This window comes from Arachis duranensis, chromosome 9 (assembly GCF_000817695.3).
Source record: "Arachis duranensis cultivar V14167 chromosome 9, aradu.V14167.gnm2.J7QH, whole genome shotgun sequence".
Classification (NCBI taxonomy): Eukaryota; Viridiplantae; Streptophyta; class Magnoliopsida; order Fabales; family Fabaceae; genus Arachis; species Arachis duranensis.
The window spans coordinates 91146521-91170331 of NC_029780.3; the positions used below are offsets into that span (position 1 = coordinate 91146521).

The window sequence follows — 23811 nt, forward strand, 5'->3', positions numbered from 1 at the left end:
ACCAGAATTTGTTTTACTCTCAGGTTTACTGCATCTAGGGTAGTAAGGTAGTAGTTGCAATAGAATTCCCGTACCCAAGATGCATTGACCTCTATCAGTGCTCTTTCCAGAAAGAATCAGCCTCTCTGCTTGATTTGCTCAGTGGTGTACTGCTGGAGGACTTCTGGAATCCTCAGAGTTCTCTCCAGGTATAGATTCCTGGAGTTTGCAAATACCGGGTACTTCAGCTCACAGTACCGGTTTGCAAATTTTATAGGATCAGTCGAAGGGAGCAGCTGGTCAGCTTTTTCCTGCGGTGTGAAGTTCTTCTCCCGCCAGGAGGAATCGTGCATGAGGTCAATAATGGACTGGGAGGAATCTCCTCGCTTGCGCTTTCCAGTAGCCTTGCCTTTCCCTTTTCTCTGTGAGACAGACATCCTGAAAAACAGAAAACTAGGGAATGGATAAAATAGGACATCCTGAAAAATAGAAAACCATGGAATGGATAAAATAGGGAAGCAAAAGACAATATAAACAAAGGAAACTCAAAGCGGCAAGGGAGAATAAGGAAAATGAGTAAATGAAATGTGATGGAATATATGTTAAATGGAAGAAATAGTCAATATGCCAAGGTGAGAAAGTTAGAGAAAGGGAAAATAATCAGACAAGAGAACAAAAGGGTTAGTATGGTAAAAAAAGGAGTTAGTAAATTAAAATAAGGAGTTAGTAAAGTAAGTGGCATAGAAAAATTCCATATAACAAGGATTCACAGGTAAGAATAGAAGTACTCATAATCGAATAAAGAAAACAGGGTGATGCTGATTCGAATAAAAAATAAAGAAGGCAAAAATTGGAATCAGTGAATCACAAATGCAGTTTATGAACCAGGAAACAAAAAGGATAAGAAAGCTGGCCATAGCATTCATGAATTGGTTTGGGTAAAGTAGAGTAAATCAGAGTTTAGAAATGCCAAACCAAAACAAGAATGAAAACAAATTTAAAAAATTTGGGCAGCATTTCGGCTAAAATTGGATTGTCCCGAAAAACAAACAGCAATCACAGCAATTTAAAAATAAAGCTGCATGTACATAGATGTAAAATAAATATAAAAACTCAATGTAACAGCAGCAACATACAAGAAATGTAGCATATGAATTAGGATTATAGCAGCACAGAGATGCACATAGGATAAAACAGAAGTAAGAACAGTGCAAGTAAACAGACCTAGATCCACTAACCATAGCCTAAGCTACCTAACAACCTAAAAATCCACTAAGACTATCTATCCTAATCATGAACATAAATGGGAAAAAGAATACAGAAAAATGACGAACGGATAAAAAGGGCTGCGTATTGCGGAACCTGGTAAGCGGAAGGGGTGGAACAGGGAAGAAGGTGGTCGTGGCGGCGCCACCATATTTAGCCAAATCTCATATCATAATCAACATTCCATAACTCAATCCAATATTCATTCTTTCCCCTCTCAATTTCCAAAACAATAATCAATTTCATCAATCACCAAATATTTTCACATATCAATATCATACTCCAAAAACATGCTCATTGACGTTAGAATTTTCGCCAGTAAAGAATTTCATAAAACCAGTCGCGTTGTAGATATAGTCTCTAAACCGATAGAAATCCCTTCGTACAAACGTTTTGGTTGTCATAAGTAACAAACCCCTTTTAAATTTGATAACCGAGTATTAAACCTCGGGTCGTCTTCTCAAGGAACTGCGAGGAAGGTATGTTCTTATTATTGGTTATGAGTTTGTAAATTGGGGTTTGGAAGTAAGGTGGGAATATGTTATATGACAAATAATTTAAATGGCAATTAAAAATGAATAAATACTGTAAAGCAAACTTTTGGGCAAGGTATGAGAAATTGGAGGTCCAACGTAGTTATCTCTCTCAACTATAAGGAAAGTTGAATCTAAACTCCACTTGGTCAACCTTTACTAAAGCAAAGGAAAGTCAAGGGACTAATTAAATTGAACTTTGAATCCTATTTATTTTCTAAGAAAAGGTTGGGATTACTTAAGTTCAGCTCAATTAGCAAGATAACGATTATCAAATATGTTGAGTTTAATAACTGTTGAGTTACTGATTTCTTAACCAAAACCAAAAGGGGAAAAAGTAAAATTGCTAGAATAATAGAGGTGACCTTAGATGGAAGGCAATAGTAACTTAAATCAAAGAGAACAATCTTAACTGAAAATACTTCAAATATCATTAATTCAAAATAGAGATCTGTAACATGGAATAATTCATAAATCAATTCAAATATTAAAAGCAAATAAATAAATAAAAGTAAACTGAAAATAAAAGAACATTAAACTTGGATCCATAGTTACTCTCAAAACAAGAAGAAATCCTAAATCCTAAAGAGAGAGAGAGAATCTCTCTCTAAACTAAATCTAAATCATGAAAACTAGAAATTGGCGAGCTCTCCCTGAATGGATGCATTCCTCCACTTTATAACCTCTAATCTATGCTGTCTGTGCTTGGATATGGGCCAAAAAGGGATTCAGAAATTGCTGGGGGCGTATTCTGTGAATTCTGATACGTGGTCTCTGTCACGCATCCGCGTGGGTCACGCGGTCACGTCGTCTGGAGCTTTTCCTTGCCATGCGGTCGCGTCGGTCACGCGTCCGCGTCGTGGGTGTTCTACTTGAGGCGCGCGGTCGCGTCGCTGCTTCTTCGCTTCTGGCACGCGATCGCGTCGTCTATGCGATCGCGTGGATACCAGTTCCCTTAAAGCTCCATTTTGCCTTCTCCTTCCATTTTTGTATGTTTCCTTTTTCATCCTTTAAGTCATTCAGCCTTAGAAAACCTGAGACTACTCAACACACTAATCATGGCATCGAATGGAAATAAAGGTAATTAAAACAATTAATTTTAAAGCTTAGGAAACATATTTTTCCCAATATGACATAATAAGGAAGGGAAAGTAAAATCATGCAATTAATGTGAATAAGTAGGTGAAGGATTGAATAAATCACTCAAATTAAGCACAAAAGAACTCATGAAATATGGGTTTATCAGCCACCTTAAGGCGAACTCCATAACGGTGCAGAATAGAGTCAAGCTGTTTATTGCAGAAATAAGTGCCTCCATCACTGATCAGTGTCCGAGGGACACGAAACCTACTGAAGATGTTTTTCTGGAGGAACTTCATCACTACCCTAGTGTCATTTGTGGGTGATGAGACTGCTTCAACCCATTTAAACACATAATCCACTGCCACGAGGATATAGGTTTTTTGAGTATGAAAGTGGAAAAGGTCCCATGAAGTCTATACCCCATACATCAAACAGCTCAATCTCTAGGATTCCTTGCTGAGGCATGTCATGACCATGAAGGAGATTGCCAGTCCTTTGGCAACTATCACAGTGACAAACAAACTATCGAAAATCCTTGAAGAGTTTGGGCCAGTAGAAACCACTTTGGAGAACCTTTGTGGCCGTTCGCTCACCTCCAAAGTGTCCTCCATAATCTAAGCCATGGCAATGCCATAGGATTTTCTATGCCTCTTCTTCAGACACACAATGGCGGATTATCCCGTCCAAGCATCTCTTAAATAGATATGGTTCATCCGATAAGTAGTATCTTGCATCATGAAGGAGTTTTCGAGCTTGCTACCTACTGTATTCCTTGGGGATGAACCTTATAGCCTTGTAATTCGCAATATTTGCAAACTAAGGTGTTGTCCAAATGGCAAAGAGTTGCTCATCCAAAACGGTTTCAGACACCTCGGTAGAGGGAGGAGATGTCCCTGCTACTGGTTTATTCCGAGACAAGTGGTCAGCCACTTAATTTTCTGACCCTTTTCTATCTCTGATTTCTATATCAAACTCTTGCAGGAGTAGCACCCATCTTATCAGCCCTAGCTTAGAATTCTGCTTAGTGAGGAGATATTTAAGAGCAGCATGATTAGTGTAGATAATGACTTTAGATCATATTAAATAGGATCTAAACTTGTCAATGGTATAAACCACTGCAAGCAATTCCTTTTCTATGGTAGTATAGTTCTTCTGTGCGTCATTTAGAATACGACTAGCATAATAAATGACATGCAGAAGCTTGTCATCTCTCTGCCTAGAACTGTGCCAATGGATTGATCACTGGCATTACACATCAGTTCGAATGGTAAGTCTTAGTTGGGAGCAGAAATGACAAGTGTAGTGGTAAGCTTAGCCTTTAGAGTTTCAAAGGAATGGATGCACTCTTGGTAAAAAACAAATAGAGTGTTAGTAGCTAGTAATTTGCATAGGGGTTTTGCAATTTTGGAAAAATCCTTTATGAACCTTCTATAAAACCTTGCATGTCCCTGGAAACTTTTGATTGCCTTAATATTAGTGGATGGTTGTAACCGCTCAATTACCTCCACCTTACCTTGATCCACTTCTATTCCCTTGTTTGAAATCCGATGCCCAAGAACAATTCCTTCAGTCCCCATGAAGTGGCATTTTTCCCAGTAAACCAGGTTTGTCTCTTGGCATCGTTTGAGAACTAGGGCTAGATAGTCAAGGCAGGAGTCAAATGAATCCCCCAAGGCGGAGAAGTCATCCATGAACAATTCAAGGAATTTCTCCACCATATCAAAGAAAATGGAGAGCATACACCTCTGAAAGGTTGCAAGTGCATTGCACAGGCCAAATGGCATCCACCTATAAGCAAACACGCCATATGGGCATCTAAATGCTATTTTTTCTTGGTCCTAAGGATCCACTGCAATTTGATTATAGCCAGAATAGCCATCCAAAAAGTAGTAGAATGCATGACCTGCTAGTCTCTCTATCATTTGATCTATAAATGGCAAAGAAAAATGATCCTTTCTAGTGGCGTTATTGAGCCTCCTATAGTCAATGTACATACGCCACCCTATAACTGTTCTTGTGGGAATCAGTTCATTCTTTTTATTATGAACCGCTGTCATGCCTCCCTTTTTGGGAACAACTTGAAAAGGACTCACCCAGGGGCTGTCTGAAATATAATAAATAATGCCAGCCTCCCATAATTTTGTGACTTTCTTTTGCACCACTTCCTTCATGACTAGATTCAGTTGCCTCTGTGGTTGCACCATGGTTTGGCGTCATCTTCCAGCAGAATCTTGTCCACCCAAGAGATGTCTTGTGTAGGCAGAGCTTATTGTCACAGGGTAAGTATCCCCATCTCCTAGAAATTCATATTTCAAAGATGATGGTAATGACTTGAGCTCGAGTTTAAGAGGCTTATCCTCTTCCTTAGAAGTTTTCAAAGGCTCCTTCATATCTTCTGGCTCCTCTAATTCAGGCTGGGCATCATAAAAGATGTCATTAAGCTTTTCTTCGAGTCTCTCAATCACGTTCACTTCTTCCACTAGGGAATCGATGATATCAATACTCATGCACTCGTTTGAGTGTCTGGATGCTGAATAACTTTGACAGCATTCAGGATGAACTCATCCTCATTGACTCTTAGGGTTACTTCCCCTTTTTGAACGTCAATGAGGGAAGCAAAGGATCCAACCCTAACAATCATATCCTCAATCACACCTGATGGAAGCTTAACAGAGCCATCAGCAAGTTGAAGACATATGTGGGTCGGTTTAACTTCTTGAGTCAAATAGAGCCTCTTTATTAATGATGCAGGTATTAGGTTAATACTTGCTCTAAGATCACATAGGGTTGTCCTTGTGCAGGCATCCCCTAGGGTGTATGGCATCATAAAGCTCCCAGAGTCTTTGAGTTTCTCTGATAAGCTCTTTTGGATCACTGCACTGCATTCTTCAGTGAGGAAAACTATTTCTGCCTCTCTCCAATCCTTCTTATGACTTAAGATGTCTTTCATGAACTTAGCATAACAAGGTATCTATTCAAGAGTCTCTGCAAAAGGAATCTTGATCTCTAGTGTCTTGAGATATTTCACAAAGTGGGTAAACTGTTTATCTTTTTTTGCTTGACGGAGTTTCTGAGGAAATGGCATCCTGGCCCTGTACTTATCAACCTTAGTTGATGTAGGTTGAATGCCTACAAAAATGGAAAGGGGATTAGTGGCTTCCTTAGGAGGGGTCATATCAGCATTTGCATGAGTCTGACCATCCCTGTTCGGGCGTTCAACTCCCTTGTTGCACCTTTCTTGGTGTTTAATGCCACGAATACTATCCCCTTTTGGGCGTTCAACGCTAGGAGTGATGCCCCCTTCTTGGCGTTGAACGTCAATGACATTCCTCTCTAGGCATTCAACGCCCTCAAAGGTGTCTTGGACAATAGTCTGATTATCCTATGTCAGCTTTTCCTTCCCTGGTCTCCTGTTGTTCTGAGGTTGGGTGTTTAATATTTTCCCACTACTCAGTTGGATAGCCTAACACTCTTCTTTTATCTGTTTAGATAATTGCTGCCTAGTTTGACTTAGCTGTGTTTCTATATTTCTATTGGAAGTCTGAGTTTCTTGCAGAGCTTCTTGCAGTTCCAGCAACCGATGTGCAAGGGCGTGTAGCTACTGAGTCAATGGGCCATTTTGTTCTGGAGGGTTAGATTCAGTAGATACTGCCTTAACCTCTCCCTTTATGGAAGTCTCATCAACTGAGTACAGATGCTGGTTTGTGGAAACTGTCTCAATAAGTTCGTGAGCCTCTTCAATTGTTTTCCTTATATGTATAGAACCACCAGTAGAGTGGTCTAGAGACATCCTAGCCAAGTCTATTAGGCCATAATAGAAGATGTCTAATTGCACACATTCTGAAAATATTTCAGTGGGGAATTTTCGTAGCATTCTACTAAAACTCCCCCAGGCATCATAAAGAGTTTCATTATTCTCTTGCTTGAAGCCTTTGATGTCCAGCCTTAACTGGGTTAACTTCCTTGGGAGAAAGTATTGATTCAGAAACTTGTCTACTAGCTGCTTTCATGTTTTCAAGCTAGATTTGGGTTGGTTATCTAACCCCTATTTGCTTGGTCTCTTACAGAAAATGGAAAAAGTAGCAGTCTGTAGACATCCTGATCCACCCTTTCTGTGTGTACTGTGTCAGCAATTTGTAAGAAATTTGCCAGGAACTCAATAGGCTCTTCCTTTGGAAGTCTAGAGTACTGGCAGTTTTGCTACGCCAGAGTAATGAGCTGAGGGTTTTGCTCAAAATTACTTGCTCTAATGGGGGGTATACTGATACTTTTTCCATAGAAGTCAGGAGTGCGGGCTGTAATACCCCAAAGTTCTTCTGAACTATTCATTTTCATTTGGGTTCATGGTGAAGGAAGGTAGGAGAATTCAAATAAAAATAAAAATTAGAATTAAAATATTTTTGTTTTTATTTTATTTATTTATAGATTTCAAAAAATAAAAAGGAAATTAAAAGCTAATTAACTAAAAAGATTTGAAAATTAAAAGGTGGTTTTCGAAAAAAGGAGAGAGAAAAATTAGTTAGGAAGTTTTGAAAAAGAGGAAAGAGAAAGGAAAGTATTAAAGAGAAACCAAACTTTTAAAATTAAAATAAGATAAAAATGAGTAATTAATTAAGAAAGATTTGAAAATAAGATAAGATAGGATATTTGAAAAATTTTGATTTTTAAAAATTTTGAAATTTAGAATTGGAAAGAAAAAGTTAATAAGATAAAATAAGAATCGAAAAAGATTTGAAAGCTTTGATTATGAAAATTTTTTATTTTGAACTTTGAAAAAGATTTGATTTTAAATTTTGAAATTGAAACAAGATAAGATAAAGATTTGAAAATAAGTTGAAAAGAAAGATATGGTGAAGATTTGAAAAGTTTTTAAAAAGATAGGATTTGAAATTTAAAATTTAACTTCACTAACAAGAAAACTCCAAACTTAAAATTTTTTAAATCAAGATAAAAATAAAGGAAGCAAGATTTTTGAAAATTTGAATAAAGATAAAAGATTTATTTTTTATTTTTTCGAACTAATAAAGAAAGAGAAAAACAACTAAGAGACACCAAACTTAAAATTTTTAGATCAAAGACATTAGCCTTTTCGAAAATCAGAAAGAAAAACACCAAAAGACACCAAATTTAAAAATTTTAAGATCAAACAACGAAAAGAAACAAGAACAACTTGAATACCAAGAAGAACACTCAAGAACAATTTTCGAAAATTTAAGGGAAATAAAGAACACACAAAAGACACTAAACTTAAAAATTGACACTAGAATCAAACAAAAGACAAAGAAAAGATGGATTTTGAAGAAGTTTTTTGAAAAAGAAAATAAAAGACACAAATAAAAGAGAAAAATTACGGTTTAATAGCTGTTTAAATCCGTAAAAAGTACCTAATCTAAGTCACAAGCTAGTCCGGTAGTTTGTCAAACTCGAACAACCTCCGGTAATGGCGCCAAAAACTTGGTGCACGAAATTGACTCCGCAATATTCGCACAGATAAACCGGCAAGTGCACCAAGTCGTCCAAGTAATACCTTTGGTGCGTGAGGGTCGATCCCACGGATATTGTCGGATTGAAAAAGCAATGACTATCTTTTAGATCTTAGTCAGGCAGATAGAAAATATAGTTACTGTGGAAAAACGCAAAAAATAGAATAAATAAAGACAGAACTACTTAATTGGTGTGAAATCATTGATATGAGAACGGTTGAAGCTTCGGAGATGCTTCCTCCTTCTGGATCAACTTTTCTCACTATCTACATCAACTTCTCATGATTCATTCCATGGCAGGCTGTAAGTGATTAACGCCAGGTCAGTGGTTATCAATCTCTTCCGCTTCAGATTAAATGTCAGGTCAGTGGTCATCCAATCTGAATGGGGGTGAAGCTCCTGCAGTCCTTTCCCTTGGTGATCCTATTCAAAATGCCACAGACAAGGTCGGATCTTCCAAATCAGAGAATGTTGCTTCTTGATTCTACCCTATACCACAAAGGCCCTAATCGCCCCGTAACTCGACTCAACTGATGTCTCCAAGTCCCCAATGAAGTCGTGGATTAGCCATCTAAGATATGTGTAATCAAGCTTGTGGTTCAATACTATCCCGTTAAGGACTTGCAAGAACCCATGTAGAATAGGGATGACGGTCAAGTTACACTCCCAATTCATTAGGATGAAGAACGAAGATACATCTTAGAATGGAATCAAGCATAGATTGAAATAGAATAGTGATATTATTAATCCATAAGAATCAGTAGAGCTCATAACCTTAACTTAGGAGGTAAGTGACTCATAGCTTACAGAAAATAGTAATGTATTCGAAATTATAGCATAAAAGTCCTGAACAAGGGTGATCCTTGTTCTATATATACTAATCTAATAACTAAGAAGTACAAAAATATGATAGAATAGACTAGAGGTGCGAAATCCATCCTTGGGCCCACTTTGGTTGAGTATTTGGGTTGAGTTTGGCGTCCACTTTGAGGAATGGAGAGTGAACCACGCTGCCTTATGCTTGTGTTGGGCATTGAACGCCCACTAGGGGGTGGTTAGTGTTCAATGCCAGCTTTGGATCTCCTTTGGGGCATTGAACGCCAGCTTGGGGGTAGCTTCTTGGCGTTCAACGCCTAGAATGGGCAGGCTCCCCCGTAGAAAAGTATAGACTATTATATATTTTCTGGAGAGCTCTAAAAGTTATCTTTCCAACGCCGTTGAGAATGCGTCATTTGGACCTCTGTAACTCCAGAAATGCTCGTTTGAATGCACATAGGTCAGATCCTAATAGCATTTGCTACGCTTTCCTTGCCTCTGAATCAAACTTTGTCAAAACTCTTCAATTTCAGCTAGAAAATACCTGAAATCATCATAAAACACACAAACTCAAAGTAGAATCCAAAAAATGTGAATTTTGCACTAAAATCTATGAAAATAAAATAAAACTTAAACAAAACATAACAAAAATTATATAAAAAAGATGCCAAAAAGCGTATAAAATATCCGCTTATCATGTAGCTTGTTGTTTTTTGTCACCAGTGCGACGGACTGAGAAGCTAGGGCGGTGGTGGCAGGACGCGACCCACAGACTGCATACTGACGCGGGATAGAGTGGCGAGCCAAGCACCAGGGATGCATGACCGGAACAAGGAAAGTGGATGACACAGAGACCTGCGACGAGAAGGAGACGTCTTTTCGACCTGTTGGCTGCCAACGATGGAGACGAACGCGCGCGAGAGAGGCAGGTGGACTGGGGCCGAAGCTAAACGTCGTTGAGGGTTCGATGGCCAGTGAAGAATGTTGGGGGTGACTGCTGTCTTAGGAGGAAGAAGAATTTGAAAATAAAAACTGTTTATAACTAAGATTTGAATAATTGTTTTTATAAAATAACTGAATAAAATTTTTTGAATTTAAAATACTTTGTGGAGTGATATCAATTTTTATTTTTATTAGAATAAATAACTAATCCATTATATATATTGTCAAGATTTTTAGTAGTCTCTTTAATAGAATTCATGAAAGATTATAATACAAAGTTTGTCATCTAGCTATCAGTACAATAGCTTCTTTCAATTTTAGTATTTTGGGTCAAAATCTACGTCTCAAGTTCTCAACTATACTACGCCTTTTGACCGTAACATACATACATGCATGCGTACATACATGATTTGTCAACACTCAACAGCTAGAATTTAATTTGGATATTTAATTATTGTACCATGAGAAGAGTAAAGAGGAAAAAACAAGCGAACAATATATAGGAAACGACAATCTAGTGGTTTCTAAAGTCCAGTTGGATACAGGTACGATGTGCATGAAAGACCGACCGCAAGCATGCACTATACATATATATAAACTCCTTTGTTTATATATATAATAAAATATTTTTTTTAATTTTTCTTTTTTTAAACAACAAAACTTAACACAAACAGTGAAACGAAAAAGAAACTAACAAACAAAAAACATGTAAAAACAAGACCAGAAAATTGTCCTTAATATTATTTTCGACATTGCCATCAACAATAAAAAGAATCCAAATTATACCATTCTCTATAATAAGTTACAAATTTACGAAACACCTCTTCAGCACCTTCTTCTGTATTGTTGATGATCCGTTTGTTTCTCTTTAGTCAAATGTTCCAAATAATAAAAAAAAACATATAAATCACTTGTTGTGTTCTCTTTTCTTGTGAGCAACATTTGTCCAATTCTCAAAATATTTTTTTAATGAGCCCAGAATAGATCACAAACTCCCAAAATCAAATAGCCATTTATACCACACCTGCCAAGTAAACTCATAGCACAAAAATAAGTAAGGTATATATTCAACGTCTGGTTTATACAAGACACATGTTATCACTATGTTGAACAATTTTCAATCTATACAATTTTTTTTTATTTACTCTCCCTATCAGTATAAACCAAAAACTGAAATAAAAGTGAAAGTGGGGTAAAAGTAGAATTAATGTGTCATAAAATTATTTTTTTAAACTGTTTAAAGTAATAGAATAAAGTTAATGATCGAGGTCATCATGATAAATGATAAAATTGATATGGTAATATAACGAAAATGATGCTGCAATGTGAGATAAATAATATTTGAAAATAATATTTTAACTAACAGTTTATTATAAAATATTTAATCGAATGAAAAAAGTAAAAATTATTTTTAAAATTGTTTAAAATATTAAAAAATTTTAAAAAAAATACAGAATAAAAACCAAACTATTTTATTTAAAATTCATTAGATTTTTTTTAAGTTTTGTAGCTGATTCATTAACTAAACTTGTTCTTACCATACTAAATACTGTGTGTATGAAAGAGGAACCGGCAGAAATTTATACTTTAACGCACTTGAGTATATTATTGGGCTCTTTGCTAAATTAATAGAATTTCTGATTAAAAAAAAAAATCGTTGGACCATATAGCCATTCGCCTTTCGAACAAAACTGGCAAGTTGGTAGTTTCCAGCATAGTTGATGATTAAATTGAAGCTTTAAGGTTGCGAGAATCGAACCGGTCAATGAACCAATAGAGTAATTAGTTCATTAGTTTAATGGTTTGATCAGAGTTCAACCGATTTAATTAAATATAAAATAAAATTATTAAAAATTAAATATATAATTTTAAATATTAAAAAAAACATAATTAATCATCAATAAAAAAAACACTATCAATTATCATCCATCAAAATTTAACAAAATTATTCACCACAAGTTTCATAACTACAAATGTTTTAGTCTATGCCAACATTGTTCCAAGCAGGTACTTCATGGCTGCAAAAGGTCTTTATGGATGCTCCAATCTCAGTTGACAACAAAACCACCACAGTTATATTTCAATACAAAGGCATCTCAAACACTGATCTCTTCGTCAATTTCAACAAGCAAACAATAACCTCAGGTCCTCAGCAAACAATAGCATCAGCAACAAAATCATGAATAAATAACAAATAAGTCAGAAACAACAAATAACAACTAAATCAAAATAACCTCAGAAAATCAAAATAAATGAAAATCATGAATCCAGCAAACAAATAAATTAGAAAATCATGAACAGAAAATCAGAAATAACAAATAAATTCATTCCAGCAAATAATAAACCAGCAAGCAGAGGAGGAAGGCAAAACTGCGAACAGAGGAGGCGAGGCTTACCAGCGGCGAGGAAGAAGGCGAGAAACGGCGACAATAGAGGAAGCGACACCGACGAACACAAAGAAGGCGAGCTCGACGATGAAAACAACGAACAGAAGCCAGAAACCCAGAACTTACCTCAAGAGAAGAACGAACAGAAGCCAGAAAACAGCACGAACAGAAGCCAAAAACCTAGAAGCCCTAAACCCAAAAACCCAGAAGCCAGAAATTCAGAACCCGCGACGGCGCGCGATGACCCGCGATGGTGAACGACGACCTGCGACGGTGAAAGTGGGAGTGTTCTTCCCGGCGTCGGTTGTCCGTCGTATGTAGAAGCTCCAGCCTCGAGCTTATGGTTGGGAGTGGCAGTGGAGTGTTCTTCGAAGATTTTGGGATATTATGGATTTTCGATTTATGGTAAACTCAACTGATAAAGTGGCTAGCTGCAAGTCACGCGTTCTTCAGCCTGTTTTTTTTAAACAAACGACGCCGTTTTATTAGTAGGAAAAAAACCGACACTTGTAAAAACCAGACCAATTTACCCGGTTTGTCAATTAACCACCGGTTCGACCGGTTATTTCACCGATTTTTTGTAGTGTGATTTTGCAGGTGGACCGGACCGGTTAGGTGATCGATTTTCGGTTAACCCGATTGAACCGATCAGTTCAGTTCGATTTTTAGAACATTGTTGATTATTGCTAATGCTACTTCACCCATGTATATATCCCCGCCCTAACACATTGTTCATTTCTTGAAGGGTGATCCCAGCCTTTTCTTTCATAATTTTTTTAAAAGACCACGAAACTTTTAACAAAAAAATATTTATTTCAATTTTTGCTCTTTAATATTGTAAGGCTAATTAGTCTCTATTTCTTATGTTAATAATCTTTTTATACTATATTTATGTGACACATTAATTATTAATATAATTTTTGTTAAATTTATAAATAAAAATAATTTAAAAATTACTAAGATTTTTTAATTTTATACAATAAATTTAGTCACAATATTTAAAAAAGATAACAAAAATATTAAAAAAAAACTAATGACTCTAACAATTACCCAAAACACAACAACACTCCCAACAAATAAAAATTTATTATTCTTAGTTGACTCTTAATGGATAAATCAACAGTTTAACATGCTACGTAAGTTTATTCCATCAATACAAAAAAAATATTGACAGAGAGACTAATCAATCTGATAAAAATAAAGATCAAAGATAAANGTATTTTGAATTTAACATTTAAGAATAATTTTATATATATATTTAAGAGAAAGTTTAAAATTTATAATTTAAGTTTAAAATTAAGTATTTATGGTTTAAGATCTAAAATTTCAGATAAATAAAATAATTTTAAAAAAATTGATTGATAGTAACTAAAAAATATTAGCTCTTTAACATAAGTCTTTATGTAAAAAATTAAATTAAAGTGAAAAGTTGTGCATTGAAAGATGGAAAAGATTAAGTTTTTAATATACCACATCAAAGATATAAACCTTATAATGGTATAAACCTCATTGGAAAAAATAATATTGTTATGGACTTGAATTCCAGTCTTAATTGTCCAACTGTGACCTTACCACAAAACCTGAATAATTCCTTTTAGACCCAAGATCCTGACACTCACTGAATCAACACATTATTAACCGATATTTGAATTCAAATATCGATTATCTCCTAACAAACTAGGAGATAAGATAGACAATTAAACATATATAACGAAGAGTCATAAACTCCTTCAGGTACATTATACACACTTCCATCAATTTTTCCTTTGAGATCTATTCGAATTTGAGCGTTGGAGTGTTTTTGCAGGTCACCCTCCACTTTTCACCCAATTGGGCCGAAAATCAAGAAGATTGATAGCTAGGAGATAGCAAATTCCAATATTTCAAGTAACTCACAAACATTGACATCGTCTGTGGAAATCCACACCGATTAATGGCCATTATCCACATGAGTAGAATGGGGAATACAATCCTTAGGAGAACCACTAAGACCCGAATAGGGCAAGAATTTCAAGTGTGGTCCACACAGCGGTAACACCTAGTCATCAGTCACAAAATAGCGGGAACTTGCACCACAATCCAGATCTCGCCCCTTTGGAGGAACAGGGTACAACGTCACACAGATCATCCAAGAACTACAACACAAACTACAGAACTTAGAAAGAGAAGTTTTCGCCTTGGATTTCTATCAACCAATGCCAAGATTCGAAGCCCACTCAAGGACGCAACCTTAGCAGAGGCATCATTCCAGGTTGCCAGAATGGTGAACTAGCAGACCCCAAGGAAGGAGCAACCAATGGCACCCTCACAATGAAGGGTTGAGATCCCTAACAGGGAAAAGAAGGAAGCATGACGAACCCATCGTGGTAGAGGTACGCCATTCGACAAAAAGGATACTTCGAGTCTGTTTACCAAAAAGTTTAAAAAGTCGACAGATATGCGCTATGATGGAACTAAGGATCCCCAAGAGCACTTGACCGCTTTCGAAGCATGAATGAATCTGGAAGGTGTTTCTGACACCATACGCTGTTGAATCTTTCTAGTAACCCTCGCAGGCCCCACGATCAAGTGATTCAATTACCTACCTCAAGGATCCATCGCGTACTTCTCAGACATCTCCCAAAAGTTCTTCACCCAATTCACAATACGGATTGCCAAGGCAAAACACCCCCATTAATCTAATGGAGTAACTCAGAAAAATAACGAGTTGACAAGGAAGTATTTGGACCAATTTAATGATGAATGTTTGGAGAAAAACAGTCTCACAGACTCGGTCGTCAGCCTTTGCCTAATCAACTATCTGATGAACGATGACTTTCGAAAGCACCTGATGGAGGGAAAAATGTCGGTAAAGATTTTCACAAAAATAATCGCGTTGCAAGTATAGTTTTAAACCGACAATTCAACCTCAATCAAATTTAATTTGTTTGTCACGAATACAAACCTAATAAAAGTAAACCAAAGTATTCAAACCTCGGGTCGTCTCTCAAGGAATTGCAAGGAAGTGTTTATTATTGGTTATGATAAAGTATATTTTTTGGTTTTTTTAAAATAAGGAACAAGAAAATATAAATTGCAGGAAAAATAAACTAATAATTAAGGAAGCTCTTAGCAAGGAAAGAGAATTAGAAGTCCTATCCTAATTATTATCATCAATTGTGATGGTAAATGTAAGTTGCCTTCACTTAGTTAACCTCTAACCTATGGAGGAAGGTCAAGTGCATACAATTAACTTGAGTTCACAAGTCCTAGTCAACTTATAGTGAGAGACTAGATTTAGTGAAGTTCAACCTAACCCGCAATCTTCAATTACCATTCAACAAGAGAGTTTTGATAACTCAAGAGTCTCTAATTGATCAATCCAAGTTAAGAACATAAAAACCTAATTTAAAATCCAACCAAGTATTTTATCAAACACTTGGAAGGCGCAAAGTAAAAACATAGAGAATTAATAAGAGATAATAAAATCTAAACAACCAATTGCAAAAATAAATGACTAACAATTAAAAAGAGTAACAATAAACATAGAGAACATAAATTGCATTAACATAAATCAAATATAACAAAATCTCATAAACATAAAAATGGTGAAAAGGGAAATTAACAAGAGAAGAAGATAAACTAAAGTAATAGAATAATTAAAGTAGAAGAAACCTAAATTGAAGTAAGGTAGAATTCTGAAATTGAAAAGAAATAAACCTAAAAACCCTAAAACCTAGAGAGAGGAGAGAGCCTCTCTCTCTCTCTAGAAAACTACATCTAAACCTAACTTGTGTGAATGAAATGTGAATGAAAGTTGATTGAATGATTTCCACTTTGCAGCCTCTAATCTGGGTTTTCAGGTTTGGAACTGAGAGAAAAATCAGCCCAGAAATCACCCCCAGCATTTTCTGATATCTGCAGCCGTGACGCTCTGTCATGCTTCTCAAAACTCTACTTTCTTGTATTCCTTCCACTTTTGCATGCTTCTTTTTCATCCCCTAAGCCATTCCTACCCTGGAAAACCTGAAATCACTTAACACACATATCACGACATCGAATGGTAATAAGAGATTATTAAAATTAGCGAATTCAAGGTGAAGAAGCATATTTTCAATCACAGCACAAACTTAGGAAGGAAAATGTAAAACATGCAAATTATATGCATAAGTGTGATAATAATAGATAAAATCTACTCAAATCAATACAAAATAAATCGTAAAATAGCGGTTTATCAGCACCTCACCACGAAGCCCGTTTGGATCATTCATGAGATCCAAAACATGGCTAGGAAGTACATTAACAACAAAAAGTAAGCCAAGTGGTAGCGGCCAATAAATGGAATGCACTTAATATGGCTTAACGACCAAGCGGCTTCCCCAAACAGCAAGGGAAGGGACCAAAGACCAAGTAATTAAGCAGGCCCCCCAACCCTCCATAGCGGAGGGATATCATCAAATAACAGACCAAAGCGTGATACCAAGGGCCCGACAACTAAAGGAAAGGACTAGTGGAAATAAGTCCCTGTATTGTGACTATCATTGATGCTATGGGGACAAAACTCAAGATTGTATGGATCTCAAGGTCACCCACAAATGGGTTATCCGAGATGGAAATCTCCCTGAGTTTACAAAAATCATAAGTGAACTGAGGAGGTCTACCCGTGACTGATCACCCAAACTAGAAGAAGGTCAAAACCCCAAAATCGTCAGAGAAGCGCCAAGGGAACAAAATGACCTCGACCCCACCATTGTCGTCAATGTTTTAATTGGGAGATCCTGCAAGAAGTCCAAATCCTCATAAAAGAAAGAGTTCAAGATCCTCGCGGCAATCATTTTGGAACATCAGCAGCCACCCCATCTTCTAGCATCAACTTTGGCCCATAAGACTGCAAGTTCGGTGACATAGCGGATGACCCACCGATGATCATCATGGCCAAGGTCGGAACGGGTCTTATGAAAAGAACTTTAGTGGACACAAGCACCGACTCCAACATACTATTTTGGAACTCCTTCGATGCCTTTGGATTAAAAGACGTAGACCTCCAGACTTACTAACGGGATTGGGAGACTTTTTCATCAAAATAAATGGGGCTATCAAGCTACCGATTTGTATCGAAGCTAGGAAAAAAAGATCGGTTATGGCCGATTTCGTCCCCTCAAGGACTCTGCCGCATACAACGCTATCTTGGGACAAACAATCATAAAAAAACTTATATGTGGAGGTTTTCACCAAGTTCGTGATGATGAAGTATCGGGATGATGACGGGAATAACACCAACTTGTCCTTGTGGAAGAAATCTCACAATGTGGTGGGAACTTTTGTAGCCGACCTAGACGCGAGGCTCGAAGAATTCCTCCATCCAAAACCTCAAGGGGACCTCAAGAAAGTACAGATTGGGGACGCAGAGGAGAGGTACACCTTACTTAACTGAAAGCTACCTTACAAGGTTAAGGGAGCCCTCATAGCCGCTCTAAAAGAAAATGGAGATATATTCGCATGGACTCCAACCGACATGCTGGGAATAGTCGCTGAGTTTATGACTCACATATTTTCAATAAAACTGGAAGCTAAACCGGTAGCACAAAAAAGGTAAAAAATATATGCCAACAGGGAAGCCGAGATCAAGAAGTCTAATGGAAAATAGGAAATGTGCGTGGACTATTCAGACCTCAACAAAGCATATCCCAAATAATCTTTCTCACTGCCAAGCATCGACAATTTGGTGGACTCAACATCAGGGTTCAAGATCCTAAATCTCATGGATGCCTACTCCGGGTACAACTAGATACTGATTTCCCAGCCTAACGAAACAACAATGACATTCATTATGCCAGATGGGATATACTAATACATAGTCATGGCCTTCGGCTTGAAGAACATTGGAGCCACATATTAGCAGCTCATGACAAAGATTTTTCGAGATCAACTCGGGATATTAGCAGCTCATGATAAAGATTTTTCGAGATCAACTCAGGAAATTGGTGGAAGTTTATATCGATGTCATGTTGGTCAAAACCACAAGCACAGAATCCCTGATAGAAAACTTGAGGCTAGTATTCGAAGCCCTCTACAACAAGTTTCTGAAAATTGAACCGGACCGTTCAGTTCAACCAGGTTACCCAGAAACCGATCATCTAGCCGGTCCGATTGAACGTCAAAACCTACAAAAAATCGGTAAAAAACTGGCTAAACCGGCGGTTAACCGGTAATCCAGATGAACCGGGCTGGTTTTTTTAGCCCCGGTTACTTAACATTCCCCAAAACGGCATCATTTCTGGTGCTGATAAAAAAGAGAGAGTCGTTCCCCCTACCTAACCCAATGAAGTCACCACGCCTCCTAGCCCTGTCTCAACTCTAACTTCCCTTTCCTTCAACGAGCATAACTGCAGAAGCCAGAAGGAACTCCACCATCCTAGCCCAATCGACACTGGCAATGACCACCAACGGTTGCCACCGTCACTGTTCAAAGCTTCGTTCGGCGTAGTCGTCGGCTGGTTGGTTCGAACTTCGAAGCTTCTGTCGTCGGCCACCTCTGTCCTACCAAGCATCACTTCTGCTACCGTGGACTCTGGACCTTCTTTCTCAGTGAGTTCTTCAATTTTTCAATTATTTTTTTTTGTTAACTATATGAAGCTGTAGTGAGTTCTTCAGTTTTTGTTTTCAATTAATTTTTTATTTGTTAATTATATGAATTTTTGCAGAATTCTTTAGTTCTTCAGTTTTTTATTTTGTTAATTGTAATGCTAAATAGAATTTTGGATTCTGAATTCTGAATGTTGCTGGAATTGCTGTAAACTTTGAATATTTTTATGCTTATGAATTTGATCATGTGCGGTGTTTATCTTAGTTGATGTGAAGAAGAGCGAGGGGGAGAAGATGAGATATTGTTGGTTCAATATTCTGATCATCTCGGAAGTTTCTAGCTAGTACTGGAATTGTGGATAAAATTGCTGCAAAGTTTCCTCATATGAATGGTTCTGATTGAGGCTTGTAATGTCAATGTGATAATGGTTATTGTTTGCTTTTTCTGATAATAAAAATTCCAGTAAATCAGTTCCTAAATACCTGATTTATAGTTGTTCTAGGACATACTAAAATGATTTAGTAAAAATGAGCTGCTATAAATTAATGGGTGAAAAGACTATTTAATTAGAGATAAGGTTTAAGAGTGAAAGTGCATATAAGGTAGGAGGATGAGAAAATGCTCCAACATAGCAAGGCACTAACTCTCTTGAATCAACCATGAGTATAAATGCCAATGAGAAGCATATAGTTTTTATTGTATAACAAAGCTTGGAAGCAAACCTTCTTTCTTGTGTATGAAAGATTCAATTGATAATACTTTTTTAGTTCAGTGTTTTAAATTGTATTACATATTTGCAGCTGAGGCCTATAGTGGTTTTAGTAGTCTTTGCAATTGCTACAAATATATAGCTATGACGGCATAAACTGCCTTTCTCTGCCATTGTAATTTCATCAATTGTAATGCAAACCACCACAGAAGTTGTATACTTTGAATTTTATTAAGTTAGAAATTATTGAAATTATATATTAAATTTTTAATAATTTATTTAATATTTAATTAAACCGGTTGAACCCCGATTGAACTCCGGTCGAACCAGCAAATCACTAAATCAGTAACCTTATCGGCTTATTGACCGGTCCGGTTCTCGCAACCTTGCTCTACAAACACCGGATATGGTTAAACCCAATAAAATGTGCCTTTACAATGGAAGCTGTTAAGTTCTTAGGATTTATGATAGCATAGCGGGGAATCGAAGCAAATCCGGATAAATACAGAATGATTATCTAGATGCCCACCCAGGATCCATAAAGGACGTTCAGAGGTTGATGGGATGACCTACCACCCTCTCTCGATTCTTGGGAGTCTCAGCCTACAAAGTGCTATCCTTTTTTAACTTGATAAATAAGGGAATTGTGCTTCAATGGATAGAGAAATGCGAGGAGGCATTCCTTCACTTCAAAAAATTCTTATTGGAACCTCCCGTGCTTAGCAAGCTAGTAGAAGGAGAACCTTTGTTCTTATACCAAGCAATTACCGATGAAGCCATGGGGGTAGCACTCATCCGAGAAGAGGACAAACAATAACTCTCGATCTACTTCATCAACAAAGTATTCTAGAATGTGGAATTACAATGCTTGAGGCTCAAGAAGTTGGCTTTTGCCTTACTTATATCCTTTAGGTGACTATAACAATACTTTCAAAACCACTATTTCATATCTCGTACAAATCAAGCAATCAGACAAGTACTTCAAAAACCCGACCTAACAAGGAATGCTACCAGATCCCTAGAAATGGCCAATTTCATGGCTGAGGTAACCATCAAAGACCCTGCTCCCCTGACCCGATAATGAAAATTCCACGTCAACGGAGTGTCCAACCAGGTTTTAGGTAGCGAAGCGGTGATTGATAGGCAAAATTGTGATTTCTGATAATGGCATTCATGTTCATTCTCTCCCTGGTAATGGTGCCAAAAACTTGGTGCATGATACCATGGTCCAAACATAACTTCACAACTTCGCACAACTAACCAGCAAGTGCACTGGGTCATCCAAGTAATAAACCTTACGTGAGGTAGGGTCAATCCCACGGAGATTTTGGTATGAAGCAAGCTATGGTCATCTTGTAAATCTCAGTTAGGCGGATAATAAATGGTTATATTGGTTTTCAAAAATAATAATAAATAAAACATAAAATAAAGATAAAGATACTTATGTAGATCATCGGTGGGAATTTCAGATAGGCGTATGAAGATGTTGTGCTCCTTCTGAATCTCTGCTTTCCTACTGCCTTCATTCAATCCTTTTTACTCCTTTCCATGGAAAGATGTATGTAAGGCATCACCGTTGTCAATGGCTACATCCTATCCTCTCAGTGAAAAAGGTCCAAATGCTCTGTCACGGCACGGCTAATCATCTGTCGGTTCTCGATCATGTCGGAATAGAATCTATTGATTCTTTTGCGTTTGTCATCACGCCTAACAATCGCGGGTTTGAAGCTCGTCACAGTCATTCAATCCCTGAATCCTACTCGGAATACCACAGAGCTAGAATATGGTTGGACTCACAACCTAGAAAAAGCATGAACTCTTAGGACAAGCTGGTCAATACTTTCTTGACCAAATTCTTTCCACCTCAAAAGATGAGTAAGCTTAGAGTGGACATCCAAACCTTTAGACAGAATGAAGGTGAATCCCTCTATGAAGCTTGGGAAAGATACAAGCAATTAACCAAAAGGTGTCCTTCTGACATGTTTTCAGAATGGAGCATCATATGTATATTCTATGATGGTCTATCTAAAATGTCAAAGATGTCATTGGATCATTCTGCTGGTGGATCACCTCATCTGAAAACACCTGTAGAAGCCCAGGAACTTATTGAGATGGTTGCAAATAACCAGTTCATATACATTTCTTAAAGGAATCCTGTAAATAATGGGGTGACTCAGAAGAAAGGAGTTCTTGAGATTGATACTCTGAATGCCATATTGGCTCAGAACAAAATATTAACTCAGTAAGTCAATATGATTTCTCAGAATATGACTGGATTGCAAGATGCATCTGGCAGTGTTAAAGAAGCCTCCTTTGAAGGAGAAGCTTATGACCCTGAGAATCCTGCAATTGAAGAGGTGAATTACATGGGAGAATTCTATGGAAACACCTATAATCCTTCATAGAGGAATCATCCCAATTTCTCATGGAAAGATCAACAGAAGCCTCAACAAGGCTTCAATAACAATAATGGTGGGAGAAATAGGTTTGGCAATAGCAAACCTTTTCCATCATCTTCTCAGCAACAGACAGAGAATTCTGAGAAGAGCATCTCTAGCTTAGCAAACATAGTCTCTGATCTATCTAAGGCCACTCTTAGTTTCATTAATGAAATGAGGTCCTCCATCAGAAATTTGGAGCGATAAGTGGGTCAGCTAAGTAAAAGAGTTACTGAAACTCCTCCTAGCACTCTCCCAAGAAATATAAAAGAGAATCCAAAAAGAGAGTGCAAGGTCATCTACACGTCCAACATGGCCGAACCTGTAGAGGAGAGAAAGGCAGTGATTCCCATTGAGGAAGACCTCATGCGACGTTCACTGGCCAACAAGGAGTTCCCTATTGGGGAACCAAAGGAGTCTGAGACTCATCTAGAGACCATAGAGATTCCACTGAACTTCCTATTACCATTCATGAGCTCTGATGAGTATTCTTCCTCTGAAGAAGATGAAGTTATTACTGAAGAGCAAGTTGCTCAGTATCTAGGAGCAATCATGAAGATGAATGCTAAATTATTTGGTAATGAGACTTGGGAGGATGAACTTCCATTGCTCATCAGTGAAATAAATGTATTGGTTCAACTGAAGTTACCTCAGAAGAAAGAGGATCCCGGAAGGTTCTTAATACCTTGCACCATAGGTACCATGACCTTTGAGAAGGCTCTGTGTGACCTAGGGTCAAGTGTAAACCTCATGCCACTCTCTGTAATAGAGAGACTAGGAATCTTTGAGGTACAAGCTGTAAGAATCTCACTAGAGATGGCAGACAAATCAAAAAAACACGCTTATGGACTTGTAGAGGACATCTTGGTAAAGGTTGAAGGCTTTTACCTTCCTGTTGACTTCATAATCCTAGACACTGGGAAGAATGAGGATGAATCCATCATCCTTGGAAGACCCTTCCTAGCCACAGTAAAAGCTGTCATTGATGTAGACAGAGGAGAGTTAGTCCTTCAAGTGAATGAGGACTACCTTGTGTTTAAGACTCAAGGATTTTCCTCTGTAAACATGGAGAAGAAGCATGAAAAGCTTCATCCAATTCTCCCCATGCAGATTCAAGCAAAGCCCCCACATCCAAACTCTAAGTTTGGTGTTGGGAGGCCATAATCATGCTATGAGCATCTGTGAAACTCTGTAAGAGCTTCCTGTCAAGCTATTGATATTAAAGAAGCGCTTATTGGAAGGCAACTCAATTTTATTTATCTATATTAATTACTCTTTCATTTTGTTTTCCATTGTTATTTTATGTTTTCTTTAGGATGATGATCATGTGGAGTCACAAAAATAACTGCAAAAATTAAAGCAAAATAAAAAACAGCATCAAAAATAGCACACCCTAGAGGATGAGCTTACTGGCGTTTAAACACCAGTAAGGATACCAAAATAGGCGTTTAACGCCCAGCCTGGCACCATTCTAGGCGTTAAACACCAGAATTGGTAGGCAAACTGGCGTTTAAATTCCAGTAAAAGAAGAAAAATGGGCGTTTAAACGCCCAGTCTGGCACCATTCTAGGCGTTAAACGCCAGAACTGGCAGGTAGATTGTCGTTTCAA

General features: G+C 37.3%; 1 non-coding gene across 1 annotated transcript; it reads right to left on the bottom strand.

Annotated features, from left to right (window-relative positions):
• Positions 1-21640: 21640 nt before the first annotated feature.
• LOC127741970 (small nucleolar RNA R71) lies at positions 21641-21744 on the bottom strand. Its single transcript, XR_008003157.1, has one exon. It is a non-coding gene; the product is annotated as a small nucleolar RNA R71 (small nucleolar RNA).
• Positions 21745-23811: the final 2067 nt, after the last annotated feature.